Source organism: Perissodus microlepis, chromosome 20 (assembly GCF_051167445.1).
Source record: "Perissodus microlepis isolate ML-2025 ecotype Zambia chromosome 20, ASM5116744v1, whole genome shotgun sequence".
NCBI lineage: Eukaryota > Metazoa > Chordata > Actinopteri > Cichliformes > Cichlidae > Perissodus > Perissodus microlepis.
Genome location: NC_140480.1, coordinates 5151002 through 5166002, shown reverse-complemented (window position 1 = coordinate 5166002; position 15001 = coordinate 5151002). Strand labels below are relative to the sequence as shown.

General features: G+C 40.3%; 1 protein-coding gene across 4 annotated transcripts in view; it reads right to left on the bottom strand.

The window, feature by feature from the left end:
• casz1 (castor zinc finger 1) overlaps positions 1 to 15001 on the bottom strand; it is a 170392-nt gene that overhangs the window by 82353 nt on the left and 73038 nt on the right. For all 4 annotated transcript variants that reach the window (XM_084918122.1, XM_084918121.1, XM_084918124.1 and 1 more), the window contains one exon: positions 9162 to 9209. The gene's annotated coding sequence lies outside the window, so the exon portion shown is untranslated. The remainder of the gene's footprint in view (positions 1 to 9161; positions 9210 to 15001) is intronic.

Below are 15001 nucleotides of genomic sequence, written 5' to 3'. Positions count from 1 at the left end.
GCAAGCCAGAGAGTCAACTGAGTGTCTAGGTGCCTGTCAAGCATATCTTAACTACCACGAGGCACTTGTCTCTCCCTAGCTTTGGCGTTAAGCTGCAGATCACAGTCCATTTTCTGGACAAGTTAAGTAAATAACCCAAGCAAGCATGCAGAAGACAGTGACAGGGAAAGAGAAATCCCCCAAAGTCACAGTGGTGACACTCTACTAAATCCAATCAAACTGAGGAGAGAGAGGGAGAGACACACACATGGGGAGAGCGAGAGAGAGGGAAGGAGGGAGGAAGATATCCTCTTTGGTGCCTGTGTGTGTCCAACAGCATTGATGCAATAACACCTCATTCAGTGTTTAGCCCTTCTCAAAGGACAGGCAGGGATAACACTTTAAACCCTGTGGCTTTATCTCCTGCAGATTTTCCATAAAATGCCAAGCCAGGGAGCCGGGGCCATGTGACAACCATGTAGGTCAGGGCAGATGGGGGGTAGAGAGTGTGGGAGGTGAAGGGAGAGAGAAAGAGTGGGGGAGGATGGGAGTTTTCTAATGGAACTGTTGAAAATAGCTTGCAGTAACCAGATTAGATCAATTAAGATTCTGTTTGTAGCTGTCGCTGCATACAGCAAGACTGAGGCTTTAAACACGTAAACACAGAGCAACCAAAACACCAAGCAGGAGAAATAATGTCCACATTGTCCACTTTATTGAAGGGGAGTTGATATGTTTTTGTGAATGAGCCAGGTTAAGGTATGTGAATAAGCAAGCCAATTCTTTTTGCAAGGGCAGCTCATAGAAAGTGCTTCCACGCTGGGATAAACTGTGTCTTTGAAATTCTCCACATATCTTCGCCACAAATTAACAAACGGGAGTGCAACAGGTAAGACAGAAATAAGCCACTTTCTTCCATGCGGTAAATGTTTTCTGCACGAGCGGTTGACCACGTTCTGTGGTCAGGTGTAGTTTTTTTATTTTAGTTTTTAAATTTGAAAAGTCCTAATTGATTCAGAAAACTTAACAACCTTGTCCTCTTTACAATAGTCAGCAATTAGACAGCTCTGTCTGACCAATGAACTGAAATACATTTCTCAAGTTTTACAATTTGTTATATCTGTGGATAAAGTCTATCTCTGTGCAACGGGCTGGTGATAATGGAAATTAACAGTGATCACTGAGCATAACTAGATCTGTTATGTAACCTCTACACACCACTCAACCCACTTATCAGAGCTTCTGCAAAACACCTGGTTTACACTAAGATATGTATTATTTTGCGAACGCCGTGCGAGGCTAAGGATGTGCGATAACAATAGCCTTGGAAGAAACAAGCTCTCGTGCTTATCAAACACACCTGCAGGCAGGTATCCCTGACCTTACAGCCGGTTTGCAAATTCAATACGTTCTACATCTTGACTCAAAATCTTGGTTTCTGTGGAAACATTTTCTGGTGAACAGCCTGATCGTTATCCATGACATTTTCAGAATACAGAGATATGTCAATATTCTGAAGCTCATGGGTTTGTATAATTGAACTGGGGGGGGGACTTTAGTTTTCATATGCCGAGGGCACAGAGGTTCCCAGTGGAATACCAGTGATGCCTGATGGAATACAAAAGATGGACCGGGATAATGCTTTGTGCTACTGACTGACCTTGACTTATGTTTTGACCCACATCCACACTCAATCACATGATTCTGTTTTGATCAATATAACTCAGGTGGGATGCACCAAAAGATGTGGCCAAATAGTGACTGTATCCCCTCTGAATATCTGCGTGTCTACACTTGTCCAGAGCACCACTGGCTAGCTTTGTATAAGCTGGCCTCAATCAAGCTCAAAGGCACCATCCCTGTGAAAATAGTATTGATCATAACGAGCATCTATCCATGCATAAGAGCTTGTTTCAATTGATTTTTCCTATTTGAGCTGAAAAACATAATAGAGTTGATATGAATTACAGGGTGTTTTGCTTCAGTTCATCAACACAGCCCAAATAATACTTGCCGTTACCAGGGAAACATGATAACAGTTTTTGTCTGTTTTTCAACAATCAATTACTTTAATGCATTTATGCTGATATTTACACAGAAGCAAACAACACTCTGTATAAGTCAGCAACACAACAACTAGGCTGTTTGTGCGATAAACATATGGGGGACGTGAATGGTAGATGATCAACAACATTTCATTCCACTGCAAGAAAAAAATTATATCTTTGCTTACCACTAATGTTCAGCTACACGCAGCATAATACCGGCTGTTGACTAAATGCAGGTTACTGTCATGCTTTTGTTCTGCAACACTCCATCAAGTGTGGTGGCCTTTGCAGGTATAATATTCAGAATAAATACAATACGTTGTAATAAGCTACATAAAATAACTTGTTCAGCAAAAGTTTCTGCGCACTCCAAACTCTCCCAGTTGTCACGTTATGCTCTAAGATTTGCTGTCGCTAATTCCCAAGCTCAAGGCTGATCAGTGTTATTCTACTGACACTTCCCCTAAAGCCTTCTGACATTAAGCCTTTATAAGACAGTTATGGGTATTACATTGGTCTTGCAACATAAACTACTTTTTATTCCTTTACCATAGCATTTAAATAAAATAGCTAAAGCAACAGATTAAACTCAATAGGCCAACAGGCTACCTCCATCCTTGTTAACAAGCAATTATTGTACTGTTATCCTTGGATTGTCTTCTGTAGGTTTTAGGCTTGGGGGCCTTAATATTATTAAAATAGCCTAGGTGCAGTTTCATACAAGGAATACAATGATGTCCATTTACATTTATCTCATTGTCCCTGCCCAAATTTTTATGTATATCATTCTGGGCCAGATAAGACAGATAATAATAACACAATATGGAAAGATTTGCCCTGGATAGTTCGAAGGAAAAGAAAACAGGGAAAATCAACTTACACCCCCACCGCACAACCAAAACAGCCTATTGTAAAGCAGGTAAAGAGATTAAAGTCTGTGTTAAATCACAGGGTTACCTTGGGACCAAAGCTTGGCTGTGCTGACCCATCAACATGAAAATTTAAAATGAAAACATAAAATTAGGATTACATTTTTTTTTTAATGCAGGGTTAGGGTCCTCATTTTAATTCACTGTCAGTCTAACAAACCTCCCGAACAAACAATCACTAAGTAATGCAACTTGATATTGTATAATTGCATATTTTAGCATTTATTTTTATGGTATTTTTTCAAATATCTCTGGCACCTTGTATATAGAAATACAAAGATAAAACATTTAAATATCAAAATTAAAGATATATTTTTAAAAATCAATAAAATGAGTTCTGTAAATACAAAATTTTTATTTAAATGAAGCCATTTCATTTAAATACAATGAATTTAAATACAAGCCCGACTCATGCGGATGCTTTTTAGGCTTCAGCGCTCTCGCTTCTCATTCACTTTGAATGGTGTCACGTCACACATTGCTGAACTGAATAATGACAATAATGATGCGTTACTTTGCTTGTGCTGCTTGCACTGAAAGTTGAGAGAAATTCTACTTCTGAAGTCAGGCGTCGGCCAATGAAAAGAATGCCTGTGCAGCCGATAGCCAATGAAATCATGGAACGACGTCGCTGGTTCAGGCAGCTAGCTTTGCTAATGCTACCTGCTAAGTGAGGCTTGGCTAGCTTGCCTTGTGATCAATGTGTGATTAATGCCATGACGATTACGCAAGCAAAACAAAGAAACAAAAAAAAAACCCAACTAAACAAACAACAAAAAGGATCAGGGACACCTAAGTGCTCCCTTATTCCTTAACAGGCTGACATTAATATTTAAGGATTTGACTATACTTCCACTCATCAGGTCGTTTGCATTAGTTGGTTTGTCTTCCCTTATTCTGCTTCAAACCAAGGTGACCCCATAATGCTTTGAAACCAACTCTATTTGGACTGATTCTTCCAAATGTCTGCCTGTTTTTCTCGAGTTATTAGTGAATAATTTGCCTTCAATAACGTGTTAATTTCTCTTCAACTGTAGCAAGTTGAAGACTTAGCAGTGCTCAACAATAGGCACTTGTATTACTTTTGCTATAGTTTGGCAGAAGAATCATCCACTCATCATCTATGCAAACCATTCTGTGGCAGTGCATACACTCAAAGAGCTGCCATTGGTTCAACGCACCAAAGTGTCATCTTAAAAAACATTTTGTGACACTTTGTTGAGGTAAAACACCGTCCTGGTTCATTATCACTATAGTTAGAGGAGCTACCTGAGGAAAGCCAACAGTGACACAGTAAATCTGATGAGAAGATAGAAGCAACTTGGCTAGAAAGAGCAGCAAAAATGTGTAATTGTTTTGAAATCCTAAAAATAAATTGAATGTACTGAATACTTAAGCTGACTGTTATGCTACCTGGCTAGTTAGCAATAACTGTCATGTCATTCAGTTTCTAAATGTAATGGTGAGTCCCAGTCAGAAACACGCTATCACTGGAGTGAGTTGTGACATCCGAGTTCCGAGATATCTGGAACCAGCACAAAATTTGTCGTGCTATTTATGCCACAATTAAATTCTTTCCAGATTTAGACAGTAAGCCTATAAGAGATGGAGATTTCTAAGAAAAGTCAGGACTGCTGAAAGCCATTCACAGTGACAGTCACTCTGATTTTTGGGTCCACATTACTGTTTCTCAATGACAAACAACAGTCAGTGTTCACACACCAAGTGACCCTCCAATTCCAACATATAATTGCTCTGTTAGGAACATTGTGCATATAGTTGGACAACAGGACACCAACAGGAAGGCGAACTTTGGAACTCCCAGTGCTTTACATAATGGTGAGCCCAACTATAACCTTGTAATTTTGTTAATTTGGGATAATTTCAACATAATGTCAGTCTTCGAGTCATACCCCACCGCTTATCCTATTTCTTGCGGGCAAAAATAAAACTCTTTTGCTAAGATGTTTTTCTGAGACATTAAAAAACTGTCTATTGTGTAAGTCTTTAGACACAGGTAATTTTCATTAAGCCAAGACATTTTTACCTCCTGCAAAACAAACACGGGCAGCAGCCCTCCTAACCTCTTTAACTAGTTAAAAACAAGCATACTTCACTTATTGACAAAGTTTCTTAAAGCTTAAAAGTCTTACTCTATCCAGGTCTTTGGGCTGAAAATAATATGACACTCCATCTTTCAAAGATGTACTTTTCCTAAAGCATTGTTGATTGCCCTGTGTCCATTACTTGGAAGGATTATGATAATATTCCACATTGTGCTCGGCGTGATGCACAGGAAATTCAATACTCAAAAGGTTAATGCAATCAATTAGGATGACAAAGGAGTAAAGTAAAACCCTCCTGCTTGTGGAAAAAAGAGACAGGAGAAGAGTGGGGGAGAAAAGGTATTGAAAGCTTGAATGGATCCAGAGAGAAAAGAGGCACTTGAAACGGCAGAAAAATGGCATTTATTCAACGTGTATCGTCCAAGGCCAACTAAATGAAACACACACAAAGTGTATACAAAAAGAAAGAAAAAATAGCTCTCAGATAGTGAATTGCATCATCCAGCACTCAACCAGTTGTAATTGAACAATACAGGAGCAATATTTTTGTTTGAAGGTAATCAGATACCTAAGCCAAGGAAAAAGTGCCCAGTACTAGAGGCTTGAGCATCGATTCGTAATGCTCATAACGTTCTATGGTCTTTTCCCCGTTCTGAGTCAAGTTTTGTCTCCGCACTCCATTCCCATGTGCATTGTTGCATGGGCTGAATATTAACAGCACAACAATTGTGTATGGGAGAGATATCTTTTGTTATTTAGATAGATGTTACAATGCCATACAACACAAAGGAGTCTCATCATTGCAGATAAATGGATAAACTTGGATGGCGGTATTGAGCTCTACAACCGTTGTAATAATCCATATTACCTTTTCAGCCTCACTCTGTCAAAATGGTGATGTATTAATCACATTTCAGCAATCCTCCATGGCTAATGATAATGTTATGAGAGTCTGGGTGGCAATATTTTGCTAACGTCTGCAACGCCTATTTTCTGCCGATAAGTTGTGCAAGAAGAAAAGCCTAAAACCTTGTAATCCACTTAGGTAAGGCAGTAGACTTACCTACTTCTGCAAACACACAACCTCATAAATCTACTGCACCTTCACATTCTTAAAGACTGTCGAGCCTGAAAAAACTCCAGCAGATCCTTCATCCCACTTTGTTTGTACCAAATGAAGACATGTTTCACATTTCAGACCATTGCACAAGGTAAAGAAGTGTGCACGCACAGGCCCCAACAGATACTCTGTGTCTCTCTGTTAGTCTCCCTCGCAGCAGCAGGAGCAAATAAAGCCAAAAAATATCAGAACTTCAGCGCAATCTCCAACCAAATATAATTTAGCGAACATCTTCAGCAAGTAAGCTATTTGACATTTTGTTCCTGAGTGGAATGTTATAAATTAGAAAAAGAAAAAAAAGGATTAGACTTAAAACATTGATTTTCTGCCAAGCACTCTGAAGTACTGCCTTTTTATTCTTACTCTTAACTTCCATTTAGCTCCTCTGTGAACAAATAAAGAGGAATATGAGCAACAACAGGCAGAGGAGCTAGTGTTAGGCGGTAACCAGGGCTTTATGTTTTGACCATAAGAATCACTTTTTTTTTTCCAGGGGCACCTGACCTACATCGCATTTTTCTGTTTGGGCATTTTCAGGTCCAGCAGCCACGTCACACAAACAATGAAGCAAAATGGGCTTTGAAGTCAGCGCTGAATGAAAATGGAGGGGCTGACACATGAAATGCCCTCACAGCTGGGCTGCCCCAAGTCAAAAGAAAAACAAATACTTTGAATGAGAGGGGGACACGCCGCTCCTGTCTGAGCTTCCTAAGGCCCTAAGCCGCCACCGGGAGGTGGGCTTTCACGATATGCCGGTAATGATGGATGGATTGGGAAGAAAGTCTATTCACATGGAGATGTTACATCATAAATATTTACACAGGGCTGCCGTTTCCATGTAGCCTTTGCTTGTTTTGACACACTGGAAAAATTTTAAAGGACAAAAAAAAAAGTGCAGGAGAAAGAAAAGCGCAGAAAACGAAAAGGCAGCCTCTCTTTTTTGTTATTATACTATACTGAGTGATACAATAATACTAAATTGAGTTACATGAGTTGTTGCTCTTTTTCTCAGTGAGACAAATTATCTTTCCTACGGCGAACTGTGCGCTTTATTTACTTTTATTTGTGACTGAATGAACTCGTGTTTATTACAGAATCATTGCCCTCCTACACACAAATTCTGAAAAACTAACAAAACACCAAACAAAGAGTCTGAGTTTCAATTATCTATCGTTCTCAAACCAGTCATAAATTTTCTCTAAAGATCTACAAGTGCTGGTGGGGGGGGGGGGGGGGGGGGACAAATATAGAACAAACAATTTAGCAGATCGTCACCTTACTTAACAATCACACCCAGTCTGCCTCATCTATCACTGCGACCAAAGAGAAGTAAAAGGGAGACATCAATGTTGTTTGTAAGCAGCCATACAAATTTCTGCTCAGTGAGCTCAATTAAAAGCCTTGAGGTCCCCCGAGACCCCCTGTAACCAGTGAAAACAATTTTGGCAGTTTAATTTTCCTCCCACTGTCTAAGAGAGGGACTCCACTTTCTAGCCTCTACGTCTGTGGGAGCCAAAAAGAGAAGGAGGGGGCGGGGTGGTGTGTGTGTGTCATGCCAGCCCCGTGTTGGAGCAAGCTGGCCTTTATGATTAGTTGCATTAACGTATATCAAAAGCCAATTAAACTAACTGTACCCAGTTATGTTGTTGTTATGCGGTCAGAGGCAGGAGTCTGTAAGTAGTCTGCACAACAGTCGAATCTTAACTTTGCTTCGACTTCCAAAGGAACTTGTTTAAAGATGTCCCCGAGTGCGCATACCTGTGTAAAGAGAAATCTCAGCTGACCCTCCTGTTTGCTATGAATTATCCAATCTTTGTGGAAATCTGGGAAGCGCGCTGGGTGTGCATCTTAGGTTCTGATTGATACAGGGAGTGTGTCTTCTTTCTGGTGCGTGAGTGACACCACCAGAAACAAAGGAGTGTTGGTGTAGCCCTCCACCTCAATTCCCGGCCATGCCAACCCCCCCGCCCCCCCACACCCGGTGATAGCGAGGGGTCTCTGGTTTGACATGAGACAGCCCAGACTGTCACTTCTGAATGTTTAGATCCCTCTTGACTAGGAGGCCAGGGGCAAGGGCTGTTGTATGCATCCTTATGACAGACTCCCACATCAGCATTGTGCTCATACCAGCTAACATCATTAGCACAGAAGGTTTCATCTCAGGGAGAGAGAAAAAAAAGCAACCCAGTTTCTTCAAGTCACAAGTCATTAGTGTCCTCTCGAGAGTCAAATTGTACAGAGGCAGATTTTTTTTTTTTTTTTTATCAGCAACAAAAGGTTTTATACCCTTGTTAATTTGGTGGATGTCATCTGTACTTAGATGTCTGTGTCTAATGTCTGTTACAGTAATAAATGCCATAAAGTGGAAAAAATTATATTATTTCGTCGAGATGACAATGTGGGATGCTGCTACAACAACATCTAAACATAAAACAGGCATAAAAGAACGGTTCCCCAGATAAGAAGAGTATAGCGTGCAAAAATGGAGAAACCGCAGCGCTATAACATGCTGATTTTATTACCGCCAGTGCAAAGTTCCAGTTCTCTAATAGATTATTAGTTGTATTTTTATATTCTATATGTAAATAAGCAAGTCAGCTAACACTCTTCTCAACAGCTGTTTATGTCAGGAAACAAAATGGGTGTATTTATAGGAAAAAGCATAATTCGGTTGTAGTAGTTTTTGAGTCAGCCTGACAGGATTTCTCACAAACAGTGTTAGGAGTGCATTTGGTTCTGTATAGATCACAGAAAGGCACAGAGAGAGAGGGAGAAAGAGAGAGAGAGGGGGCCCTCTTTGGAAAACAGATACATCAGTGAGCCTGTATAGTGTACAACATCGCTGTGAGTTAATCAGTTGGAAAATAAAACGGTGGGATTCTAATAAGTCATTTGTCAATTTTTACAACCCCCAGACACATTGATCCACGGGGATTAATGAAGATGCCCGATATTGTTGGAGATATGAACAGGGGAGATGGTGGGGACAGTAATCAGTCATGTTGGGGATTTGTCCTACCTCGTTTTCTCTTCCTGGGGAGTCACTGCGTACAGGAGCTCACCTCATCTAAAAAGAAGAGCAAAGGAAAAACATTAAAAAAATAAATAAACCCAGGCACTGATTATTCCGATGTATATGCACGTGCATACATGTTCTCGAGAAATCCATACATTTACCCAGCTCAATCTAATCTCCAGTGGCTGACATAATGTAACGAGCCTCCAGATGATGCAAGAGGAAGATGGGTACTTTTTGTTCACTCCTTTCCTTTTGATATGCAGAATAATAGTGCACAGATACCAAGGCCCCACGTCCCAGCTGGGGGAAAGCAGTGACTGAAGGAGGAGACTATAGTTTGTAAAGCCCATTGAAGCATGGGGAGCAACTGTACAGAGTACAGTCGTGTATGAACCACGTCTGTTCATATTTCAGCCGTTTGCCAGAAATAAATTAAGTTGGAGTATTCTAATAGTAGCTTCCTACGTCTTAGCTGAAGGTGAGTTGACACAGTCTTATGGAGCAAACAATAAAACAAATCACTTCCCTATGAAACCTTGGGGGCAAAGCTTACTTGTTGGCAGAGATACAGAGATTCAAATACTACTTAGATAACGAACACAGCTGACGGGGCCAGAGTATGTGATGAGATATCTCCATATTCATATTGTGGAAAAATGGCATTGATTGTTAAAACATGAACCTGCTGCTTTTTCTCATGCGGAGACAAACACACCCTCATATATGACATCAATAAGCGCAGACAAAGTTTTAAATCAGGGCAGAAACTGACTTTGGCAGAACCAGTTGAGTCACTCTTAAATCCTCTCAAAAGTTTCCTAACCTTGAGAGCCCATGCATCCCAGAAAAAGTAATAATAATTCTAACCTGATCTTCCTACTTATTTTATATCTCCCCTCAGCAACCCAACTTCTTCTCGGCAACAGTGCAGTTATTAATTCATGAGGCACTAATTAGTTCTTTGTTTAATTTTGTGTTAAACAGACTGACCGGAATGATAACGACTCGCGCTGTAGCGCTTCGGTCCCATGCCACTCCTGTTTGCTACAACAAGGGAGCATCGTGCGACTAGCATGATGAACCCAATTCCCTTCTAAGTTGCACTTCATTAAGTCAAAATGTGACAAGGAGCTTAGAGGAAGAACTGGCAGATCTGATCATACATAACAATGCAGGCCCAGTAAGTTTGAAGGGGGGTGGGTGCTGGTGCACGAGGTGGTGTGCGGGGTAGTGGATTCCAGCATGCATGTTGATAATTTTCTATTTTTAACCCTTGGGGGCCGTCTTTCATTTTCCTTTAATTGTTTTTGTTCAGAGCTGCAGTGTCCTCTTTTTAAATTGCAGCTCCTATCAACTCTGCTGATCAACCCCCTGTGCAACATTGCAAGCAGACAAGTAAACAACAGGGTTGCCCTTTTCTGGGATGTAGTGCAAATGCTCCGGTAACATAGGTGACAGTGCACACGCATACATAGGGTCAGATATTTACACATTATGTCCAAGGAAACAGTGAGACGGCATGTCGGAGGTGCAGCGGCGACAAACAAATTGAACTTGAAAAATATCGTTTTTGGCCATGTGAGTTGAAAAACCTGCTGAGTGGAAACAAAGGTAAAAGACAGATGCTTGATCACAGTGCAAGAATGCATTAAGGTAGTGCCATCTACCCATATTTTAAATGCCTTTTAAGAATGTTTTTGTTGAGGGAGTAGTTGGGAAAAACGTCATTCATGAGAATCACAAATTTACCGTCTCAAAGATTTTTATTAGCTGTCCCGAAAAAACCTCACCTTCAACATACATACCTTTAATGGCATGCCTTCACTCGATGCCCGAGTCTTAAAAGAAGCTATACACACACTGGGTAAACCCTTCAGTAAACTACAGTCATCGGTTTTGTACATGTGACAGATAGCACTTTCATTGGGATATTTTTTTCCACTCCAAATCATCTGCTGACAAGCTTTGCTAAGATGTTTAGCCTCTCCAAGTATCTTCCCACTGGCTGAAGATATGATAAAATCAAAAAGCAGACAAGTAATTACACTGTATAATAGGCAAGATTGGCATTTTCAAAATCATTTTCATGTGGATGGAAATGACATTGCACAGACTATTCTGTATTCACTGGTGCAGATAAATAAACAAGGCATGGAGAAGAAGGGGGGCATACAGAATGCACAGTACAATGGCAAGCAGGTCAGTAATTAGAAACTCTGTTTGCACAGTAATAATTTTAATATATTCATCAGGAAACAGAGCATGCCTTGCATGATAAAATCCTATCAAGAAACATATCCCAACTGCAGCAACCTTTTAAACATACTGGAAGCTCATTGTTGAGAACCTGAAATAGCAAAATAAATATATAAACACACAAAAAATTAGAAAAGCATGCAGCTACACAATCCCTATATTGCAAATTTCACCCTTATAAGTTGTCATTATAGCAAGGCAGGGATATGCAACTCTTTCGAAATGCCAAAAAAGTCTTCGGTCTGGATCAGTACCTGCAGGTAAATGTGCTTCTGGAGCTTTTGACCTCTTTTTATCCAAGTGCAAACAAGCTGAAGCCCTCCAACACCAAAACATGTTCGGCGGTGATTGTGCGAGCAACACGTGTGTAACCTTGTTTGTTATTGGGGTGGCAGTGATGATGCTATGGAAATTATTGCAAATTGCTTAAAGGACTCCTGACACGTAAAAAACCTTGACCTCGCAATGCCATTTCCCAAAGTCAGAATAATGTGTATTTGTTAGAGAAATTCAAGGTGGAGCACAAAGGTAATCAGCACGAACAACATTTTTACAGAAGTTCAAGGAGCTCCAAGCTAATCATCTACGAACTATGCAGCTGCTTTCATGCATGCATATGCCGATGGCATATATATGTATGTATACGCACACGAGGCAAACCACAACCGCATACACTAAAGCTTTCTCTAAACTTAAAGATGGTACACAAGATGAGCAGATATATCCCTCTGTAATGTTGCAATTATTACCAATTTAAATAACAGGAACACATGAAAAGCTACTCAGCTCAACAGAACAGTTTTAAATAATAACCCTTGTTGCTGTAATGACTGCCAGTCCATTGTCTAAGTTTCCTGGTTTCATTTCCCACACATAAACTCAGAAACTTACTAGTTTACGTGACCTCATTCTACATGAAACAACCTCTAATTACATGAAGTGGAAGCCGCAACAAGAATACACTTCTCACTGAATAGGTCTGTACTTTATGTCCTCTAGCCTGTGTTTCCTTCTGAGTTTTTAAACGCACTGCAGAGTGAGCAACTGATCATTTACTCATGCATATTTGACAGCACCTAGTAGGCCCCTTTTTGTTCTGTCACTTCTGGCTCCTATTCTCCTTTTCCCCTAGGAGAGGACAGAGTCAGGGGCTTGAGGGCAGCTACCTACACAGTTCCGCTGTCCCCTCCTCGCCTAATTTTTGTTGTCCAGCCCTTTGAAACCTCAATCTCATGCAGAACCAAAGAATGGTGATCCATGTGCAACAAGTGCCGGTGCCATGGAAACCCCCGTTTTGCCCCCAAAATATTCCTTTTTATCCCTTTTGAAGACCTGTCACCAGGCAAAGCAGGCATCACACGACCCTGGGCCTAGCCATGACAAAGCCTATTTTCTGCCTGCTTCTTGATTGATTAAAAAAGACTTTTTAGTAAAACCATGTTAAAGGACACAAAAAGTGACACGCAGAAGAAAAGGGATCTTGCGGATGGCCCAATCAGATGGGTTTCCCTGTTCTAACGCACAAAAAAAAACACAAAAAGAAAAGAAACAATATCATAATCGCCACAAAGGAAGGGTCAGGCCAAAGCATGAAACTCAACGACAATGGTAATTACGAAAATGAAAGAAAGTCGGGTTGGAATTTGGTAGGTGTGTTACGTTGAGCTACATATCAGATTCTTTTACATGAACTGTGTGATTTTTTTCCCCTGGAATCAGACGACTGAAAGCTCGCTTCGCTGTAGCTCTAAATACTGTGGTGGGGTTTCTCTTTGGAAATGACGCTCTCGTCACCGCAGGACATTCATATCCGAGCATTGCTCTAGATTATTACAGGTTCCCACCACATTTGGGAATAAAATTATACACGCAGGATTGTAGTTCATGTCTGATGTGATCAATATTCTATACGTTAGACGGGCGACGGAGCAAAAAACAAAAAGACTGGCTCAGCTGCTCTGCATGCGCCAAACGAGGCCATATTACTAAAAAAGCACAGGTCGATAAGAAACAATTTTTCTGTTTTTGTTGGCACTGTGTCATATCTCTGTGACTTAACAGTTTTTGCTCGCAGAACATGAGCTGACTTGTGTGGAAACTGGTGTATCATGTTATATGTTTTAATATATCAAACGTGCACAGGAACACTTTCATCAGCACTGAAGAAAAGAAGCTGCTCTCTTTGTTTCTGCGTAGAGATGTGGAGCAGATATTTACCAAGAGGATAGGCAGGGGCTGGCAGCGGTGGTGAGGGGGTGCAGAGAGGAGGAGAAGCATTAGAAGCGTCCACACATGAGCAATTAGTATTCCAGATCCTGATGGTTCTAAACACAAAAAGGCCTCACCAAATCCCCACGGCGGAGGTGTCAGACAGAAAATGACGAAAATCTGCTCCTTGACAGGGAGTCATTTATATTTTAGCTTCGTTCCATTATCTTAACGAATCCATCATCAGCCAATGCAATATTAACAGCAGAAAATCAACTCATTAGATCCAGGGGGATTTAATCAAGATTGCAATCATGTATGCGGTTCCTGGAGAGTTGGCTTCTTCTTTTTTTTTTCTTTTTGGTCCTTTCCACGTAATTGCCGCATCTCAGATCTTAATAAATTATTCTCGATCTGAGATTGATGCCCTTTTTTTTCATTGCCTCTCACGCCATGCACTCACTGTCTCCAACTATAATATTTACCATAAACATTATTATGTCATGGGCACACAGTTTAAAATGGCCTTTAGCTAACTCGCAGAAGTAATTGGCTTCTCCAATTCTCTCTCGTTTCCTTGCTAATTGCCCAGTGATATTGCTAACAGTTCCCCGAGAAAGAAAGAAAGACAGAAAAGAAAAGAAAAGAAAAGGCCTCTTTTGCACAAGCTGGGATGTGTTGCTAGGATTTTTCAACCTTTATATGTGGATGTAGAAAGAATTTGCCGTGTTTGATATTGCTTAACAAGACATGCAAGCAGATGAAAGGACATTCCACTTTTGATATGTAAAACTTTATGTGAAACCCTGGAGGCAGAGAGAAAATAGAAAGAGCTCAAATTTCAGGTGGATATTTTTTAGTCATTTAGTCTCAGTTTCTGGAGAAAAAACAACACCCGATAGATAACTGACACTCACGCACACAGACACACAATTCTTTAAATCTTAAGATCTTTTATCAGTTAAAATAAAAAATAAAAAAACTGCTGTCCTACGCTGAAACTACACACTGTACTTTTAAATCTACATTTTGCAGAATCAGAAACACTACGCATTCATCGTTACCTGTTACTCAGTGTCCAAACATGTTGGATTTGTTGTATAAAATGTCAAATAATTAATTTAAAGTTCAACTGAAACTAGTATAAAGATATTTTATACTGTTGTTGTGTTTTTAGCAGCTGCATCTCCTTTTCTTTAACAGCACTCTATAAACATTTAGGAAGTGTGGAGACCATCTGCTATAATATTAAAAGCAACTTTTAAAGGGGTCCTTCTTTACAGTACTCTTCATTTCATAATGTTTTCTGAACTAGAGGTCTGAACTGCAGGCACGCCAGTTTATCTCTTGGACTTTTACAAAATCTAGACTGTGAT